The 20895-nt window shown below is 41.6% G+C and overlaps 1 protein-coding gene across 7 annotated transcripts in view; it reads left to right on the top strand.

Annotated features, from left to right (window-relative positions):
* Positions 1-20895, top strand: part of USP46 (ubiquitin specific peptidase 46) — a 123580-nt gene that overhangs the window by 3890 nt on the left and 98795 nt on the right.

Consider the following 20895-nt stretch of genomic DNA (forward strand, 5'->3'; position numbering starts at 1 on the left):
CGTGTATCAAATAGATTACGAGTTTTGTTCCAATAAATGGCCATCTGTTGAGGACCTGCTATGTTAGTGTTGGCACAGACTATATTCAACTGCTTAATAAATGAATGAGGTGGGTCCCTGTCCCACCGTTCCTTATCTTGTGGGTGTAACATTGGTAAAGATGAAACCATTTCAATACAGTGTGATACCAGCACAGATAGAGGTTGAACAAACTCCCAGCAGCTGTACAGTGGAAAGACTGATTAATACAACAGGACATTTCAAAAATATATTCTCATTTGACCAAAGTTGGATACATGTTCTACTTCTGGCTTTTATTTTATATGAGGACATGATTATAGTCAATGTGAGTTAGAATTGAAATCTGCACCATTGGGTGTCTCTCCAGTTAAGCATGAATCCAATGGTGCTTTTGGACAAATTGTTGTATTTCTGAGGACCTTTGTTTTTCTCATCTTCTAAAACTGATTTTCTGGTTTTGGTCATGAAAAGCTTCTTAGTAGAATTTCTTAGATAAAGCCTTTATGAAAATCTGCACCTCTTAATTGGTTAGCAACCACTTCGTTACCTAACTGCCTTGTTTAAAACTGCATTAAACTTATGAGATATTAGCATTTTAGCATCTGTAGAGCAGCCTCAGGATAATTTTTGACACCAGTTTGAGTGCCAGATTTTAGTTCTTTTAAATCAATGAAGTAGGCTGGCCATGGTGTGTCACTGGTAATACCAGTACTTGGGAGGCTGAGGCAAGAGGACTGTTTGAGCCCAGGAGTTCAAGATCAGCCTAGGCAACATAGTGAGACCCCATCTCTACCAAAAACAAACAAACAAATAAAATCATGTAAATAAAAACATACATATAAATAAATGAAGTTATGTTGAAATAAAGGGAAAGTAAACATTAAAATTTTGAAAGAAAACTAGAGAATTTGTATAGTTTTATCTTGATAACTACTTACCTAAGGCAAGTATTTTGAGAATGGTTGGAAACAATTTTTTAATTATTAAAAAATATGTTGGTCTTATGATTTGGGGGAACAGATATCTTGCCTTTTCCTCTGTTACTGTTATTCATGCTTGCCATTCTCAAAGATAGTTGGCAACTGTAAGTTTAGTTAATGTATCAGCTAGGTGTAAAGTCATGTGAGGGTCTACTCTGATAGTTGCTGGGGTTAGAAAATACAGTGTGAGGTGAGGTGAGTTAATGTTTAAAGAAAAGAAATTCTGTTTTTCTGGCCCCACTGGTCTCATATGCAGAGGTTTATGTTAGGTCGGGACCTGACAATTAGTTCTGCGGATTTTTCTGTTTTTCTTGGACTCCTCCAAGAAAATGAAGTTGAATGCCAGTATTTAGTTAGAATGAAAGATTATGATACCTTTTCTGAATAGCAACTTTATGTGCTTCAGTTCACTCATACCATAAAACCTGTTTATTTATTCTTCACTAAGTGGAATTTTGGTATGTTTATGTTATAATTGAAAGACATTTTCAATTTTTATTCTCTTAGCAATTAAGAGAAATTTCTCTAGCTCAGATGTCTTTTTCCCCCCCTCCTAGTCTTTCTAGTTAGTGTGAATGGATTGGGGTTCCATGACGGTATTAAATTCTGTGGTATCATCAGAAGGGTATTTGGTAGCCACCTATCTCTATCTCTAGCCTACCCATGAAGCCACCCAAAGCTAACTAACTAGAAGAGATGTAAAAGATGGTGTCTTTTAGTCTAGTTAACTTTTCTGGTCTAATTATTTTAATGCAGCTTCTTATAACAAACCTTCAGTTGTGGTGCAACCAAATGCTGGCCTAAGGGTTTGAAAGGCCTTGGTGGTCTTTAAGAGAAAAGGCCACCCAAAAATCAACCAGCAAAATCTTTTTTTTTTTTTTTTTTTGAGATAGAGTTTTGTTCTTGGTGCCCAGGCTGGAGTGCGATGGCTCACTGCAACCTCTGCCTCCTGGATTGAAATGATTCTCCTGCCTCAGCCTCCCGAGTAGCTGGGATTACAGGTGCCTGCTACCATGCCTGGCTAATTTTGCATTTTTAGTAGAGATAGGGTTTCACCATGTTGGCCAGGCTGGTCTCAAACTCCTGATCTCAGTTGATCTGCCTGCCTCAGCCTCTCAGAGTACTAGGATTAAAGGCATGAGCCACTGTGCCCTGCTGCAAAAACATTCTTGAGACAAACTCGATTACCAACCAACCCCAACAGTAAAGGGTTTTTGGAATATTTCTCTTCTGGGACTATGACTTGAAGTTTGAGGGATGTTTTAAGTGCTGTACATGGAAGTTTACCACAATTCTGAGAATGATTCTTTGTCATGGATGGTTTTAAGATCATGGTAGTGGGACTCCATGGTCCCCAAAGCTTCACTTTACACTCATAGGGCCAACCTTCCTGTTCTTCCTCAAGTTCCAATGCCACTTTCAGAACCCTCAGATACTTTTAAATTAGCTCAGACTTTGGCTTTTTTTCTGAGTGAGGGTGATTTTTAGACATACAGAAATGTAGAATAATAGAGTGAATACTCGTGTACTCCCCACCCCGTGAAGAAATAAAATACTATATATACATTTAAAACCACCTATGAGTCCTTCCTGATCTCGTTGCCCCTCCACCACTATTCTGCATTTGTTGTTTATTGTGTATTTTTATATTTTTACTAGATTTATGTGCATTCATAAACTAGATATAGTGTATTTTTTCATGTTTTAAACATGCTTTATAATACTAAACATTCTTCTCAGTTTGCTTTTATTGTTTAAATTGTGATTTTGCTATTGAGAGACACATAATCCTGGTTTATTTTAACTGCTATATAACAACATTTTATTATATAAATATGCTATGACACATTCATTGTAATGTTGTAAGCAGGCTTACAAATTTGTGAGTGCTGTTTTAGTGCAATGAACAGTTGTGAACTCATCTCCCTGTGTATAGTGTACACAGTTGACAGTTGACAGTTTCTCTGTGGTGTAAACCTGGAAGGGAATTGCTGGGTCAAAGAAATTAGATCGTCTTCTTTAATAAGTTGCCAGATTGCTCTCCAAAGAAGTTGTACCAATTTGCATTCCAACCAAGCAGCATTTGGGGGTTCCAATTGCTTCTCATGTTTACAGATATTTGATATTGCTAGACTTGATGTTTTGCCAGTCTGATGGGTGTGAAATTGTGCCTTTGTGGTTTAAAATTTGCACTTTTTCTGTTTGCTAGGGGAGGTTGAACATCTTTTCATGTGTTTGTTATGCTGGTTTGTTTTCAACTCGGGCTTGGGAGCAGTTTTCCAGGGCTTGAAAGTCAGGATTGTAGTTTTGGTTTTGTCCGAAAACAGGGACAATGAAGAGGAAAATCAAGGAGACCAAAGCAAAAGTCATGAAAGGTAGGGATGAATTGGAAGATGCAGGTGAAAAAAATGATGACAAGATAATCACTGTGGAGGGGTGAAAACGAGTAACAAAAAAATAATAGAGTAGCACTGAGAAGATATCTTGAGTTTTGATAGTAAATTCAGGAGACCTTCCTGTGCCAGCCAGGCCTTGGTCGAGCCACATTTGCTTGGTTTAATTGAAATTGGCTTTAGTGAAAATTGTGTCTAGGGCCTGTTCCGGTGAGAACAGCAGCAAAACTGGACTTGTGGAGTTTTCCTGTTTACCCAGTTGCTCTTTCAAGTTCTTTTAGAAAGGCATTGTGAAATGATGGTTGTCTTCCTAAAATACATTTCTTTGTCCTTCAAGTTAGGTACATAGTGCAGGAAAATTTTTATCTGGATCTGCTTGAATATATACTGGTGGAATTACTGTCTCAAATATTTAGAAAGTATTCTCTACACTTCATTTTAATTTTCAGAGTATGACGAGTATTACCTCATTAAACAAAGAAATGTATGGTTTTAGGTTCTTTGGTGTACCAAAGAATGGTGCCCACATGTGCATTCTCTTATTAAAAATTTAGACTCTGGGGTTCAACACCCAGAGAGTTTGATTAAGTAGGTCTTAGTTGGGGCTCTGGAATCTGCCTTTTAAATTAGTGTTCCCTCCTCCTTCCTACTCCCTCCACATTCTGTTTTAGGTGAGCTGAGGGCCATGCTTGGAGAAATACTGCTTCCCTTGGGTAATAACCTTAGCCTCTTAAAAAATATTGCTTAATAAATTACTCCATGTGAAAGTTTTTTTAAAAATGAATGTAAATTATTTAAGCTAGTAACTTAACTTTTTCTGTTCTTTTTTCTTTTTCTTTTTTTTTTTTTTTTTTGAGATGGAGTCTCACTCTGATGCCAGGCTGGAGTGCAGTGGCGCCATCTCAGCTCACTGCAACCTCCGCTTCCAGGTTCAAGCAATTCTCCTGCCTCAGCCTCCTGAGTAGGGTACTACAGGCACGTGCCCCCATGCCCAGCTAATTTTTGTATTTTTAGTAGAGACAGGGTTTCACCGTGTTGGCCAGAATGGTCTTGATCTCTTGACCTCGTGATCCGCCCACCTCGGCCTCCCAAAGTGCTGGGATTACAGGCGTGAGCCACTGCACCCGGACAAGTTAACTTTTTCTTGATATTAAATAGCCAGGTTTTTTATTAGTATATGTTCTCAGAACGGAGATTTTCAGCACTGGTTTTGTATCACATCACCTGTGAAGCTTTTAAAAGAAATTTTAAAAATAATAATTGAATCACAAAACATTAACATACAAAAAAGCATGAAAAAAATAATGTTATATATGTTTACCTACCCTTCAGATTTAACAGATATTAAAATGTAGCCATATTTGGTTACTTTTATTTTTAGACGCATTACCTTAAAAATAGCACTAACTCTTTTTAGACTCTTTTACCTTAAAAATAGACACTCATTCACCCCTATCTCTTTCCTTTCTCTTCCTCCCAGAGCAAATCATTTTCCTAAAGTTGGTATGGTGTTTACCAAACATGTCTTATACTTTACTTCGTATTTATGAATTCATAAGCAATGGATTGCAACGTTTGTGTATGGATAAAACTGTGTAGCCTTTTGCAACTGTCTTTACTCAACAGGTATGTTTGAGATTATGTCAACACATAGAGGTCGAGTTTATTCATTCTGACTGCTCTGTAACAGGATTCTTTGACTTAACCATGGTTTACTTATTCATTCTCTTATTTAGGGGCAATTTGGTAGTTTCTACAATATTCTCTCTGGAAACAGTGCTGCAGTGAATGTTCTTGTTTCTGTCTTCTTTGCTCAAGTGTCTTCATTTCTTTAGGATATAATCCTGGAAGTCAATGTGCTGCTTTTAGGATGCGCCCATCTGCAGCTTTGCTAGGTGTGTCAAATTGCTCTCCGAAGTGGTTCCACCAATTGGAGCTTTTTTAACATGCAGTTTCTAGGGTCCCAGTCTCAAGCGTTTCCGACAGTATGTAGATGTAGGTAGTCTGGGGTGAATTTTAGGCACCTGTGTGTGTATGTGTGAGTGTGTATTTTACGTGCCACAGTTGATTCCGATGTGAGCTTCCAAGGTTGAGAAACCACCATGTTAGACTGACAACTCTATGAGGGCAGGAACTATATTTATTTGTATTATTCACTGTTGATTTCCCAGCTGTCAGCACAGTGCCTAGCACATATGTGGTTAGTGCTCAATAAATAAATATTGATAAATGAATGAAGGGATGTAATTTGGTAGAATGGAAGAATTGCCTTGCAGTACAGCAGTATGCCTCCAATTTTATTATGCATAGGCATTAGCTGGAGCTCTAGTTAAAATGTAGATTTGGATTCAGCAGGTCTGGGGTAGGGCTGAGATTTTGCACTTCTAACAAGCTCTCTGGTGATATAGATAATGCTGGTTTCAGGACCATTTTTAGAGCAGCAAGGCTTTGGGAAAAACAAAACAACTTCTATTTTCTATATATTTGTAAAGTGGAGGAGTTTGGAATTCAGAATCCTGTTTGGTAAATCTTAGAGCCTATTTATCTTTTTACAACAAAGGTAGTCAATGAGATACCGTCTTTAAAGCTGTGGTGTTGGGAGAAAGAGGTAGAGAGAGGCCCACAGGACTCTTCTAATCAGCGCTGTAGCAGGTGACAGGACAACAGGAAACTGTCTAATTGGGTTCCGAAGTCAGATACTTTTCAAAATGAAAAAGAATGCTCAGAGTAATTATAAAACATTAATTGATCTATAGGTGTGATCTGAGCCATTCAGGGCAAACTCGAGGTAGGTCACTCTAAGGTTAAGCCACCACAGGACACTCCCATTTAAATGCAGAGTTTCAGGATGCTTTGGGAACTGGGTTTCCCTGCCTCGTGAATCAGAGGGGTACTATAGTAATGGAGAGAAGGCAAATACAAATAAATAAATAAAAATAACATTCAGAACGAATGCATATTGTATGGTTGGCAGGGTAGGGGTGAATAACCTATTATTTCCAGATTTTTCTTACTCTAGAGAAAAACTGTGGGATGGATCCAGTTGCTTAGGTCAGTGATACTCAAATGTCAGTTTGTCATCATTCTTCATGGTTTTTGCTACACCTGTGTATCACTTGAACTTATTTACTTAGTTTTCCTTAATCTGTTCACCCTAATTTGACCTCATTCGGAAACATCTGCAAAATGATGGGTTTGATGAGCTAGTTTTATGCTTTTCTAATCCTTTTCAAAAACATTATTTCTACAGTTAAAACTATTCATACTGATGCCATCTAAGAGTAATTCCCCTCCCTCCAGGATTCATGGCCCATAGTTTGGGTGACATTGGCTCAGATGAGAGGTTCTTTGTAGTGGCTCAAATAACCGGCTCTTGGAGGAGCACCATTTGTTGAACTGCTTTGTAGATGATGAATCTGGTCAGTGAGCTTCCTCAGGAGGCAGGTGAGCACATGGCTGAGATCTGGTTGGACTTTCTATACCACTGTTGATTGGGTATGAGAGCTTGATGTTCTCTACCCTTGTAAAGACATACTTCTTATCCATAGCCTGTGGGTGATGAGAGGACTTACCTTCCTGGGTCATTGTGGGGCTTAACCAGAGAGATTGATGTCTAGTGCTTAGCCTGTTGCCTGGGCATTGCATTACCACTTTCTTCCAGTGCCCTTCCTGTTTCCACTAGTGAAAGAGTCCATGAAACACTGTAGTAGACAGAGCCCTGAGCTAGGACTCAGAAATCCTGGGCTCTGATTGCTTTCCAGCTTTAGTGATGTTGGACAGGTCACTGAGGCCTCTCTGGGTCTATAAAATAAGAACCACTCCTGCTGGTGAGCAGTGGCAAGAAGATGAGCATGTGTGTTATAAACCAGCTATGGTTTTCAGTCAAGGAGAACTAGGGAAGGGCTGCAGGACAAAGGGAGGAAGAAGCTATGATTTCTGACCAAAATGCCATTGGAAGACACATGCTGGTGGGGTGTGGCTAAGCTTTTGTTGTCACTAGTCAAGATACAGTATTTTTTCCTTTTCCTGAGAATGAGGACACGTGGTGAGTAAAAGATAAGTTGTCTTTGAATGAGCTTATACCACACTCTTTTGTGTCATTTGGTGCACACAGCCTTCCTAACTGAGAAATACATGAAGTAGCTAAGCGCAGTTTCTTTTTTAAATTTTTAAGTAAAGTGTCTGAATAGGTACTCTGAGTTTATGTGGCAGACATTTCAAAATGTGCACAAGGTTGTATGTTGAAAATAGACCCACTGTCCAATTCTTATCTCTAGCATCTATCAATAGTTATAGTTTCTTATGCTTCCATTTAGAGTTATGTGCATATACAAGCAAATGTGTTTATATTTCTCTCCTAGTTTTTAAAAACACAAACAGTACATAGAGTATACGCTGATCTGTCCTGATCTGCCCCTTGCTGTTTGTGTCTTATAGGAGGGTCCGTGGGAACAGCCGCCTCATTCTTTTTTTTATCACTGCAGAGTATTCAGTTGCTTGAGTGTATTGAATTCACTGAACCAGGCCCTCACTGACTAGCAGGACATGTTGTAGGTAGTTTTCTAGTCTTTGGTTTTTACAAACAAGGCTGTAAGGAACAACTTTCTCCATATGTGGGAGTATATCTGTAGACCGACTTCCTAAAAATGGATTTGCATTTGTAACTGGGATGGATTTTGCCAAATTGCCCTCCATCAGCAATATGTGTGACTCTGGCTGCCTGCAGCCTTGCCAAAGCAGTTTGCTACCCAGAAACCTTTTGATCTTTGCCAGTCAGGGGAAAGGTGGTGTCTTAATTTGTAGTTTGCATTTCTCTTATTAGAAGTGAGCTTCAGCAGCTATTCACACATTTAGGAAAATAAACTCAATTTTATTTAAATGCCTTGCTGTTGGTAATTATTTTCAGAGTCTGCAGGGAAGGACTAGTTTTATTGTTATTTTCAGTCTGTCTCAGACCAATATATTTGTAAAATACAATAAAAAGGAATAACTAGCAAAATGGAATAAAAAAAACCCAAAGAGAAATAAAATGCAAGCCTTAATTTTTTGTTACTAAACTTGACAGATACAAAATTACTCTATCCACCCATTTTATCTCCATGTTTTCAGTTTCTGGATGTAGCTCACCACAGAGCGTTTTGAGTAACATTGCTCTAAAGAACAACTTGCTCATATTTTTTCTCCCATTGCTACCCTATTGGGGGTGGGAGGAGAGAGCTCAGAATTTTATATTTTATATTTCATAATCAGCACATTTCAGGATTTTTTGTTACATTTGTTGAAAATATCTCTGATGGTGCAATACTGACCCAGGAGGGACTGGTTCCCGAGGGCAGGGTTGCTGCACAAGTGCATTGAGGCATGTTGACGCCTGCAGTGCTCCCCATGCTGTGAGGTGGGAATGCAGGAGTTGTGATTTTCACTGATGAAGACCTTGAGCTTGGATGAGAAGAAAGGAGGATGAAATCACCCTATTAATAAAATTTGCAGAGCAGGCCTATGTTAGTGCATTCTCACACTGCTATAAAGAACTACGTGAGACTGGGTAATTTATGAAGAAAAGAGGTTTAATTGACTCACAGTTCCAAAGGCTTAACAGGAAGCATGACTGGGAGGCTTCAGGAAACTTAAAATCATGACAGAAGTTGTAGGGGAAGCAGGCACATCTTACCATGGTGGAGCAGGAGAGAGCAAGAGAGAGGGAAAGGGAAAGTGCCACATACTTTCAAACAACTGGATCTTGTGAGAACTATCATGAGAACAGCAAGGGGAAAGACCACCCCAATGATCCAGTCACCTCCCACCAGGCCCCTAGAATTGTGGGAATTACAATTCTAGATGAGATTTGGTGGAGACACAGAGCCAAACCATATCAAGGCCTCTTTGACCTGGGATTTTGCAAGGACCCCAGCCTTCTCTCTGCCTTTCTGGGAAGAGATGGGAAGTGTATTTCTGTGTAAAGTAGGAGCTTAAGGGACACGATAATTCAGGCAGCATCTTGGTGGCTTTGTAGAAAGATTGAATTGAAAATGAGATGCTTGCTTCTAGCTCACTGAGTTCAGTGGCATGAGTGGCTATTTCCTTGTCTTCCACCTGCAGCTAGAAAACAGACATGGTCTCAAGATTCTTTGTTCTGCTTTTGACTTGAAGTTTTAGTTTTGCATAAGGACTTCATTGTGTTATTTCTAAATATATGGAGAATTGTTTTGCCAGCCAAAGCTTCTTTCTAGATATTTTTTAACAGTTCTTGCTAGAATGACTTGGGATGGTCATGTAGTCAAGTATCCCAGGGTCAGCTTTCTTCAGTGGCAGATGTTTTGGCCTCTGTGTACAATTATTAAATGGAGTCATGTTGAGGTTTTTGTTTGTTTGTTTTTGTTTGTTTGTTTTTGAGATGTAGTCTCTCTCCGCCTCCCAGGCTGGAGTGGTGTGATCTCGGCTTACTGCAACTTCTGCCTCCCGGGTTCAAGCGATTCTCCTGCCTCAGCCTCCCGAGTGGCTGGGATTACAGGTACATGCTACCATGTCTGGCTAATTTTTGTTTTTGTTTTGAGATGGAGACCCTCTCTGTCCCCCAGGCTGGAGTGCAATGGCATGATGTCAGTTCACTGCAACCTCCGCCTCCTGGGTTCAAGCGATTCTCCTGCCTCCGCCTCCTTAGTAGCTTGGCTTATAGGTGCATGCCACCACGCCCGGCTAATTTTTTGTATTTTTAGTAGAAACGGGGTGTCATCATATTGGTTAGGCTGATCTCAAACTCCTGACCTTGTGATCCGCCCACCTTGGCCTCCCAGAGTGCTGGGATTACAGGCGTGAGCCACTGCGCCTGCCCCAAGGTTTTTTTCAGAGTTTTTTTTTAATTCAGTATCATGTAAGATAGCGGTCCCCAAACTTTTTGGCACCAGGGACAAGTTTTGTGGAAGATAACTTTTCCACAAACCTGGGCAGGGCTGGGGATGGTTTTGGGATGAACGTTCCACCTCAGATTATCAGGCATTAGACTCTCAGAAGGAGTACGCAACCTAGATCCCTCTGCTGCGCAGTTCACAATAGGGTTCACTCTCCTGTGAGAATCTTAACGCTATTGCTGATCCGACAGGAGGTACAGCTCAGGTGATAATGCCTGCTTGCCTGCTGTGCTGCCTGGTTCCTAACAGGTCACAGAACTGTCCCTGGGGCTTGGGGACCCCTGATATAAGACATAGAAGTGACACGCTGTCATGCTGTGGAATGAAAATGCCCCTTGACTGCCTTCTTGTTCATGATTGCTTTCCCTGTTAAAGCCTGGAGAGGAATGGGCTGTTGAAACAGGAACCAGTGTTGTAGAAAAATGGTGTTAAGATCATAGATTCACCACTTACCTCTGCCTTATGCTAACATTTGACCTTGGCAAGTTAGTTAACCTCATTTCCTTCAGCTATGACATGGGGATAATGAGTTCCCATCAATGATTTATTTGGCAGAGAGAGTCACATTCAGTATTGCTCAGTGGGACAGGGGCTCAGTGGTGACATGTTGCTAACTAAACAGGTCAGGCATTCGTAGCCACTCTGGGTAAGTGCCCGGTGGTTAGGTAATGTGTGACAGCCAGCAGTCAAAGTGGACATACTCAGAGACAGTTCTGGCTGTCTGCCCAAGCCTTACATCTGTAGCTAAAGAATTACTGAAAATGTGAATGAGAATATCTTCTCTCCTGACTTGTGGTCCAGAGCTCAGACTCAGGAATGGAATTGACGTAGGTTTGAATCCCAGATCTGCTCTTACTGGCTGAGTGAGCTTGGGCAGGTTCCGTACATTTTTTTCATGTGTAGAATGGGGATATTAAGAGTAATCTGCCTTGGGTTAGCAAGCAAGATTGAACGAATATGTAGATGTGAAGTTGTCTGAATGAGTGGCACCTACTGCTAACGTTCCCCCTGCTTCCCAAGTTTATTCAATGAGCAAATTTATCAAGTGCCTTCTATACACCAGACATTCTACTAGGTGCTGGCAAATGAATCATACCTAATTGCTGCCCTTATAAAGTTTATGGCCTAGTACAGGGGTTGGTAAGCTTTTCTGTAAATGTCTGGAGAGTAAATGTTTTAGGCTTTGTGGGTCGTAGTGTCTGTATCACAGCTACGCAATTCTGCTGTTAATATTGTGAAAACAGTTGCCATAAGTAAATGAATGATCATGGCTGTGTTGCAGTAAAACTTTATTTATGACAACAGTTGGCATAATCTGCCCATGGGCTGTTAGTTGCAGACCTGTGGTCTAGTGGGAAGACAGTTGTTAAATAATTACAATTATGTTGTTACAGATTGTTCTAAGGGCTGTGGAGGAACAGACAGGATTCTATGAGTGGGAAGGGTCAGGGAAGGTAGCTTTGAAGAGTGACGTTGAAACAAATGATGAGGAGAGGCAGCTAGAGGAGGAGATGGATAGTGCTCCTGGCTGGTCTGTGGGTTTGTATCTTTTAAAGGCATAACAGATATTCTGCAACTTTCTTTGGATTAAAATAAACAATTTCTTTCCTCAATTTAATTCATTGCCAGTTCTCTCCTTCCCCACCCCTCTCCCTGCAGTAATCCAAGAGATAAGCTATGTTACCAAGAGATAAGCTATATTAATATATTAACACATTTTGTTCTACATATGCACTTTCTCTCCCTTTTCCATTGTTTTCGTTATGTTATTGTCAGTATCTATCTAAGTATTTAGTAGAGAAGATTGTACATTATTTCATTATTAGGTGTAAAATGGTTTACTCCCTAGAATTCAAATTCGCTTTTTGATATGGTTTTCTCTTTTAGCTTTTTAAAAGTTGACATTATTTGTTTTTATTATTTGGCTAGATAAAAGGTCCACAGTCTTTGAAATGATTTTGAAAAAAAATCTGCTTTCCTCTTGACTACATCTCATGTCTCCCCTGACTCCCAATCTCAATTTTATGTTTCCTCTAAACGGGTTGCCAGTACTCTGTAGAGATTTCATGGAAAAGGACTTGTGTGTTCTCATTCTGGAAAATTTCAAGGGGTGCTTCAGAAGGAAGGGGGTTCTCCTGACAACTTCGTGACCTCTTCGGTTTCTTCAGTTCTTTCAGTTCTGTGGTTCCAAGGAGACTCTGCCTCCCTGAGAGTCCATATTATGTAGTAGTTGGGGGTACACACACTGGAGCCAGATTGTTCAAGTTCAAACCCAATTCCAGTACTTAGCACCTGTGTGAACTTGAATAGTTCCCTGCCCTCTTAGTTTTCTTATCTTTAAAATAAGGCCAGTAGCAGCATCTGCCTCAGAGTTTTTATGAGGATTAAAATGAATGAAATACAGGTAAAATCCCTAGAATGTGACTGTACACAGTCTATGCTATTTATGAGTTCTCTATTATTATTAATTACATCAGAGGCATCAGTGGCCATAATTCCTCTGTGATCACACTTGAATTCTGTCGGGTGACTTCTGACTTATCCTGAGATCTTGGGCTGAGTCACTTCATTTTTGCTTCACTTTCTCCATAAGACTATAGGAATGATCTTTGTCATCAGATTTCTGGGAACACTAGTCCTTTTGAAAATAGGTCCTTTATGTGCTTTGTACTTTGAAAGTATAGTTGATAAGTAGAGTAGCCTTTTGAACCATAGATCTACAAATGTGGTTTTAGCAGCAATGTTCACCTCTCCTGTCATCTACTTTAATTTATGGTGTATAATTAATGACTTATTCTCTATGTACTTAGAAATCCTTACATGTTATCTTTGGCCTTTCTTGTGTCCCTTCCTTGTAGAAACTTGAAAGAAAGGCTGCATGTCCTAGGATGCAGATAAATGAGCTGCCTTGGAAAGATCTTGGGCAAGTACGTTTGCTTCTCTGGGCCTTCATTTTTTAATCTGTGGCATGGTCTGGCTCTTCTCCAGGGACCCTTCCTGGTCCCTGTGTTTTTGTTTTAGGCTCTTCCATATTTCGACAGAGTTCTCATTGGTTTTTCCAGACCTTTTAATGCCATTGTTTTCATTATTTCCTCCTTCTGGGCAAGGCCATCTTCATCCTTTAACCCCCAACCGAGGAAGAAATTCTAACTTGTTTTCCTTGTAAATTGCTTCAAAACATTTCTTTCTTTTTCCATCTTATGCATTTATGAATCATCCTTCCTGGGATTTTGTTATTGTTGTTTGTGTTTTAGTAGCACCCCTTGGTAGTCATAGAATTGCTTTCAGAGGTGCTTTGAGGAGCTAAGATGATAGTCTTGTTGGAACTTGTCCCAGCTCAGATGCTATTTTTAATAAAGTTGGCTGCATTGTTTTTCAAAGGTTACCACATTTTTTACTGATGGAAATAAGAACCCTATGTTTCTTATGCTTCCAGACCCTGTGATTTAGCCCACTAGATAGGTACTTTGTTCACCATCTGGTCATATAGCAATTATTTTTCAGTGCCCCTCATTGCCTTTTGTGTCTTGTGCAGGGTGCTAGCAATAGAAGTGCAGTCTCTTGGATTTGTAACATACTTTACGATTTATACAGTGCTGATAACATTCCCAGTTTTTGCTTCATTCTCTCTGCTGCCCTGAGGAATAGTCAGACTGGATATCAGCAGCCCAACCTCTCAGCCAGGAAACTAAGGCCACAAAGAGGTAAAGTGACTGAAATCAGAGGCATTTCATAGTGGTGAAAAAAAAAATGGCCAAATACAACTCTGAGGTATTTGCCAAGGGCCTTAGGCAACTGGTCTGCAGGGCATTCATTTACTAAACTTTTACTACATTTTTAAAAATTTGTTAATTTTTTTTTTTTTTTTAAGATGGAGTTTTGCTCTTGTTGCCCAGGCTGGAGTGCAATGGTGCGATCTTGGCTCATTGCAACCTCTGTCTCCCGGGTTCAAGCAATTCTCCTACCTCAGCCTCCTGAGTAGCTGGGACTACAGTCATGCGCCACCACGCCTGGCTAATTTTGTGTTTTTTTTTAAAGTAGAGACGGAGTTTCTCCATGTTGATCAGGCTGGTCTTGAACTCCCAACCTCAGGTGATCCACTTGTCTTGGCCTCCCAAACTGCTGGGATTACAGCCATGAGCCTGACCTAAAATTTTAATAAAAAATAATATATGCTCATAGTGCAAATTCAAAGAGTTAAAAAGATAATAAGAAAAGCCCGTTCTTAACCTCCTCTTCTTCTAGGCCTACTCCCTGATGCTGGGGACCACTGTTATAATCTCTCAAGTGTTCTTTCAGAAATTTCCATTAAAATGTAGATGTTGAATACAGTGGCCTGGTCTGCTTTGTTCACCTCGTGTCCCTCAGATGTAGAATAGAGCCAGGCACACCGCAGGGCTCAGTGTCTGTTGATGGAATGAACCACATTTACAGTTTTGTCCTATACAACACGTTGTTACTCTGTAACATGTTTTTACTTATCATTGTATCTTAGGCAAATGTTCATAGCAGTACCTGTAGGGTAACTTTACTTTTTAAATTAGCTACATGGTATTCCATCATATGAATTACTATAATTACTTAACCAGTTCAAGTTACTTTCTTTTTTCTTTTTCTTTTTTCCTGATACAAATCTTGCTGCAGGGATATGACTGCTGATTGTCCCCTCAGTATCCATTTTTCAGCCAGGCACAATGGCTCACACCAGTAATCCCAGCACTTTAGGAGGTCAAGGGGAAAGGATTGTTTGAGCCCAGGAATTTCGAGACCAGCCTGGACAACATGGCAAGACCCTGACTCTACAAAAAAAAAAGCCAGGCATGGTAGTAGCACATGCCTGTAGTACCAGCTACTCTTGGGGTTGAGGTAGGAGGATCACTTGAGCCTGAGAGGTTGAGGCTGCAGCGAACCCTGTTGGCACCACTGCACTCCAGCCTGGGCGACAGAGTAAGAAGCTGTCTCAAAAAAAAAAAATGCATTTTTCATTTCTAGAGACATTTTACCTGGTCATGGCTGCCCAGGTAAAGACCACCTTTACCAAGCTCCCTTGCAGCTAGGTGTGGCCGTATGACTAGATTAGATTCTGGCTAGCAGGATTGTGAGCAAAAGTAACTTGTGCAGCTTCCAGGAGCATCTTTGAAAGAAGAGGATCAGTCCTTTCCCATTTTTTTTCTGCTTCCCCCTGGCAGAGGTCATTTGATGGTATGAGCTAGAGTAGCCATATTGGTTCCAAAGATAGAAACTGGCTCTTCAGGATGACAGCGCAACAAGGTAAAAGGACCCTGAGTCCTCAACACTGCAGAGCTGCTATATCAGGCCCACGCTGCGTCTTCTTGCATACTTACATGAGAGAAAAATAAATTTCCATCTTGTTTAAGCCACACTTATATTATTTGAGTCTTTTTACAGCCTTTGTCTCTTTTTCTACCTGTATGAAAATATAGTAGAATAAAAAAAGTCGAATTGCAGGGTTGAAGGTTGTGGTCATTTAAAACTTTGATACTACTGCTTAATTTATCTTTAAGCAATTATCATCATCATCTCATGAAACATTCCCCATCATGTCTGTGTTCTTTTATCATGCAAACATTTACATTTAACATATTTAAGCCCTAAGTCTGTTAAGGATGCACAAAAATTCATGTTACCAATGAAAAATGCTAGCATGTGAAGTAAGAGTTTGGTTCCAAATGTCAATATCAGTGACATTCTGTATCCATGGAAACCAATTCTTAGAGTATGTGTCTATAAAAGGGAAGGGAGAATGGGGAAGTGATGAAGGGTACTGCTTATGCCTCACTGAACAGTACATAGGGAGTGCACAAACATATGTTTCCAAATTATCATGCACATGGAAACTACCCAGGCAGCCCTACCCATCCCTGTCCATGCATGCATTCATCCAGCCATCAGTTCATGCAGCAGGTATTGTGGGACTACTATGTGCCAGCCACTGAGATCGCAGCATTGGGCAGGTCAGACACGTTCTTTGCTCCCATGAGCAATATCTATATATATTCACACAAAATTATATATATATAATTATATATATATGACTATATATATATTATAATATAATATATATAATATATATAATTATATATATAATTTAGGGCATTGGACAGATGTTAATAATTATATAAATAATAACTGGAATATACAAGGGAGACATACAGGATGCTATGAGTGGGAAGTGGAGCTTGGGGAGGGGTGTATTACTTTCCTGTTGCTGCTGTAAAAATTACCGAAAACTTAGTAGGTTAAAAAGACACAAATATATTATCTTACAGTTCTGGAGGTCACAAGCCTTAAAATCCAGGTGCAGCAGGGCTGTACACCTTCCAGAGGCTCTAGGGGAGAGTCTATTTCCTTGCCTTTTCTACTTTGTAGAGGCTGCCTGCATCCCTTGGCTCATGGTTCCTTCGTCCCTCTTCAAGGCCAGCAGCATGGCATCTTCAGTCTCTCCGTCTGACCTCTACATCTGTTGTCAGTCTCCTCACTGACTCTGACCCTCCTGCCTCCCTCTCTTGAAGTCACTTGTAATTACACTGGGTCTCCTGGATAATCTAGGATAATCTCCCCATCTCTAGGTTCTTAATTATTTAATCATGTGTGCAAAGTGCCTTTTGCCACATAAGGTAACATCATCATGGGTTCTAGGGATTAGGGCCTGGACAACTTTGGGAGGGGCAGTATTCTCTCTGTCACAGAGGCTGACTTAACTTAGGGGTGCCAGTGTAGAATACTCCTGGGAGCTGATCTTTAAGCTGGCCTTGCAGGATGCTGGGACACAGGCGTCTGAAGAAGCAGGGAAGGAGGAGTACTCAGATAGTAAGCAGGGGCATTTGAGGTACCAAAGAACAGGAGGGCCATTGGGACAGGGGATGGGGGCAGGAGATGAGGTTGGAGACAGCAGTGAAGGTCACTGGAGGATTTTAAGCAGAGTCATATTTTACAAGAGCACTTTTTGCAGCGTTGATGGTGGGGTTAGAGGTAGGTAAGATGGGCGGTAGAGGCCATTCAGCATGTGGTTGTAATTCAGATGAGAGATCTGGTAGTCTGACCTAGCTGGTGGCAGTAGAGTAAAAGAGAAGCACATGGGATCGAGAGATTTAATGAGGGTGAGGCAATAGGACAGTGATGGATGGGCGAAGAGTGCAGAGGACGATGTCGGCATGACCCGTAGGTTTCTGGCATGAGCCAAGAAGAGGAGGATATTGTCCTTTTCTGAGCAGGGAAACACCAGATAAGTGAAAAATCTAGTTTTAGGTAAATTGATTTTGAGATCCTGTGAGACAAATAAGTGGACCTGCCAGTACTCATTCAGCCTGGAGCTCACAAGTGAGGTTTTCGGGCTGCTGAGAAAGAGTTGGAAATGGTTGGCACATAGCAGCTGATTAAAGCCATGTGAGTGGTTCCTGCCTGGGCCCAGGAGAGGGTGGAGGGCCCCAGACAGCCCCTGGAAAAAGTCAGCCACCTAAAAGTGCCATGGAGTTTGCCACATTTGAAACTCAACAGTGATGAAGTGAGGGTAGAGCCCAGAAGGGGCTTTTTGAGGAGTGATTTGGAGATGAGGAAGTAGAGACAAGTCTTAAGATTTTATTAGGAGGCTGGGTGCGGTGGCTCATACCTGTTATCCCAGCACTTTGGAAGGCCAAAGTAGGCAGATCGCTTGGGCCCAGGAGTTTGAGACCAGCCTGGGCAACATGGCAAAACTGTCTCTACAGAAAATACAAAAATTATCTGGGTGTGGGGGTATGCACCTGTAGCCCCAGCTACTTGAAAGGCTGAGGTGGGAGGATCGCTTCAGCCTGGGAGGTCAAGGCTGCAGTGAGCCGAGATCACACCAGTGCATTGCAGTCTGGACAATAGAGTGAGACCCTGTCTCATAAAAAAGAAAAAAATGATTTTATTATGGAACGCCTGAGACATTTTGTATTAATTTACTATTACTGCTGTAACAAATTACCATTAACTTAGTGTCTTTTTTTTTTTTTGAGATAGAGTCTTGTTCTGTTGCCCAGGCTGGAGTGCAGTGGCACCATCTCGGCTCACTGCAACCTCTGCCTCCCAGGTTCAAGTAATTCTCCTGCCTCAGCCTCCTGAGTAGCTGGGACTACAGGTGCCTGCTGCCACGCCCGGCTAATTTTTGTATTTTCACTAGAGATGGGGTTTCACCATATTGGCCAGGCTGATCTTGAACTGCTGACCTTGTGATTCGCCCGCCTTGGACTCCAGAGTGCTAGGATTACGGGCGTGAGCCACCACGCCTGGCCAACTTAGTGTCTTAAACAATATACATTTTTGATCTTACAGTTCTGGAGGTCAGAAGTCTGAAATGGGTCTCACCGGGCTAAAATCAAGGTGGTGCCAGACTGTGCTCTTCCGGGAGGCTGAAAGGAGACCCATTTTCTTGGCTTTCCTGTTTTCCAAAGGCTGCCTGCCTTGCTGGTCTCTGGCCTCTTCCTCCATCTTCAAAGCCAGTGAGGGCGAGCGGAGACCTCACACATTGCCTCACTCTGATCTCTTCTGCTTTTGTCTCTCACTTGGAAGGACCCTTATGATTGATCCCATTGGGCCTACCTGGAGAATACGTAGGTCTCCCTATTGTAAGGTCACTGGGTTAGCAAATTAATTCCATCTACAGCCTGAATTTCCTTTTGCCATGTCAGGTCATGTATTCTCTAGTTATGGAGGTTAAGGGGGCTACTATTTTGCCTATATACATATATGTGAAAAATAAACAGAAAGCACAGTGAGCCCCCACACACCCATCACTCAACTTCAACAACATAGCTTTATCCCCTGAACCCCCACTTCTCCCCAACCTCACCACCAGATTGTTTGAGACCCATCTCAGAAATCATCTGATTCATCCATAAATGTTTCAGAATAAACAGTTGTTTAAGAAAGTTTAGCTCTGAGGGGGAAGTGAGGAGGAGCTGATAACTGGAGGTGATGTTTGGGGCAGTGTGGGTATGTATATTTTTGATATGGGAGCTGGAGCATGTTTAAATGCTGATGGGAAGGATCTGATCATTTTCTTCCTCTCTGTCATTAGCAAGAAAGAGGCATGTAGGAAGTTGGGGGAGTCCCTGTCTAACAGTTAATGTTTTGTTTTGCTTTTTTCTGTTGAGTGGAAGGCCAGTGAGAAAGGTCAAGGGGATGGCAAAGTTTTGAGGAGCTTGGGGACCGTTGGAAATGAGCACTGTGGAGTGGAAAGTGAATGCACTGGAGAAACCCTGGAATGTGGGACCTGTTGTGGGCCACTTGAAATGGGGGCATTCCAGTGAATCTAGTCAGCTTGGTTGTTTGACTTTTTTCCCTCTAGCATTGCACATTTGTCTGGGTGTATGTTCAGAGAGGAAAATGTTTGGTTTACACTGGCTTGGCTTTCTTACCAGATGTATGGCCAAAGGGCAGGGTGAGGGCTATTTAGAAGAGCAGCTGGATTCGTTATCCACAGACTCAAAGCTGAATGAGAAAGTAGAGGACTAGAGGTTCTGGAGAGATGTAGGTGTGGCTAGGACTGTGGGCTTAAAAGAAGCCAGTGGTAACATTGCCTGGAGGGTATAAGGAGGCAAAAAAAAAAAAAAAAAAAAAAAAGAAGTAGAAGCAGCCAGCTGACAGCTGAGTTTGGGTAGATTGTGGGCAGCTGCATTTGAGGATTTCAGGGTGATGACCAGATCCAGGGTGTCTATGGGAGGGGTAGCTGAAGTGGAATGGAATTTTAAAAAGTGGAGTGAAATAAGACAATTGAAAAATAGGACATCAAGTTGCTGCGAGAGCATGTGTGGGATGGTTCATCCATCCACATGGGTGTTGAAATCACCTGGGATGGTAAGAGTTGTAGTATAAGTGTAGGTCTTCCACGAGCTTGGGTCAGCCAAGAAGAGGGGCAAGGAGGGAGCTTCACAGTAGTGGAAGTTATAGACCTCAGAAAGGGAGATGTTTTGACTGGGCACAGTGGCTCACACCTGTAATTCTAGCACTTTGGGAGGCCGAGGCAGGTGGATCACTTGAGGTCAGGAGTTTGAGACCAGCCTGGCCAGCATGGTGAAACCCCATCTCTAGTAAAAATACAAAAATTAGCTGGGCATGGTGGCGGGTGCCTGTAATCCCAGCTACTCAGGAGGCTGAGGCAGGAGAATTTTTTTTGTTTGTTTGTTTTTTGTTTTTTGAGACGAAGTCTTGCTCTTGTCGCCCAGGCCGGAGTGCAATGGCACGATCTCGGCTCACTGCAACCTCTGCCTCCTGGGTTCAAGTGATTCTCCTGCCTCAGCCTCCCGAGTAGCTGGGATTATAGGTGCCCACCACCACACCTGGTCAATTTTTGCATTTTTAGTAGAGACAGGGTTTCATCATGTTGGCCAGCTGGTCTCAAACTCCTGATCTCAGGCAGTCTGCCCACCTTGGCATCCCAAAGCTCTGGGATTACAGGCGTGAGCCACTGCGCCCGCCCCAGGAGAATTGTTTGAACCCGGGGGGTGGAGGTTGCAGTGAGCTAAGGTCAAGCCAGTGCACTTCAGCCTGGGGACAGAGCAAGACTGCGTCTCAAAAGAAAAAAAGAGAAAAAAAAAGAAAGGGAAGTGT

The sequence above is a fragment of the Macaca mulatta genome, chromosome 5 (genome assembly GCF_049350105.2).
Source record: "Macaca mulatta isolate MMU2019108-1 chromosome 5, T2T-MMU8v2.0, whole genome shotgun sequence".
Lineage (NCBI taxonomy): Eukaryota > Metazoa > Chordata > Mammalia > Primates > Cercopithecidae > Macaca > Macaca mulatta.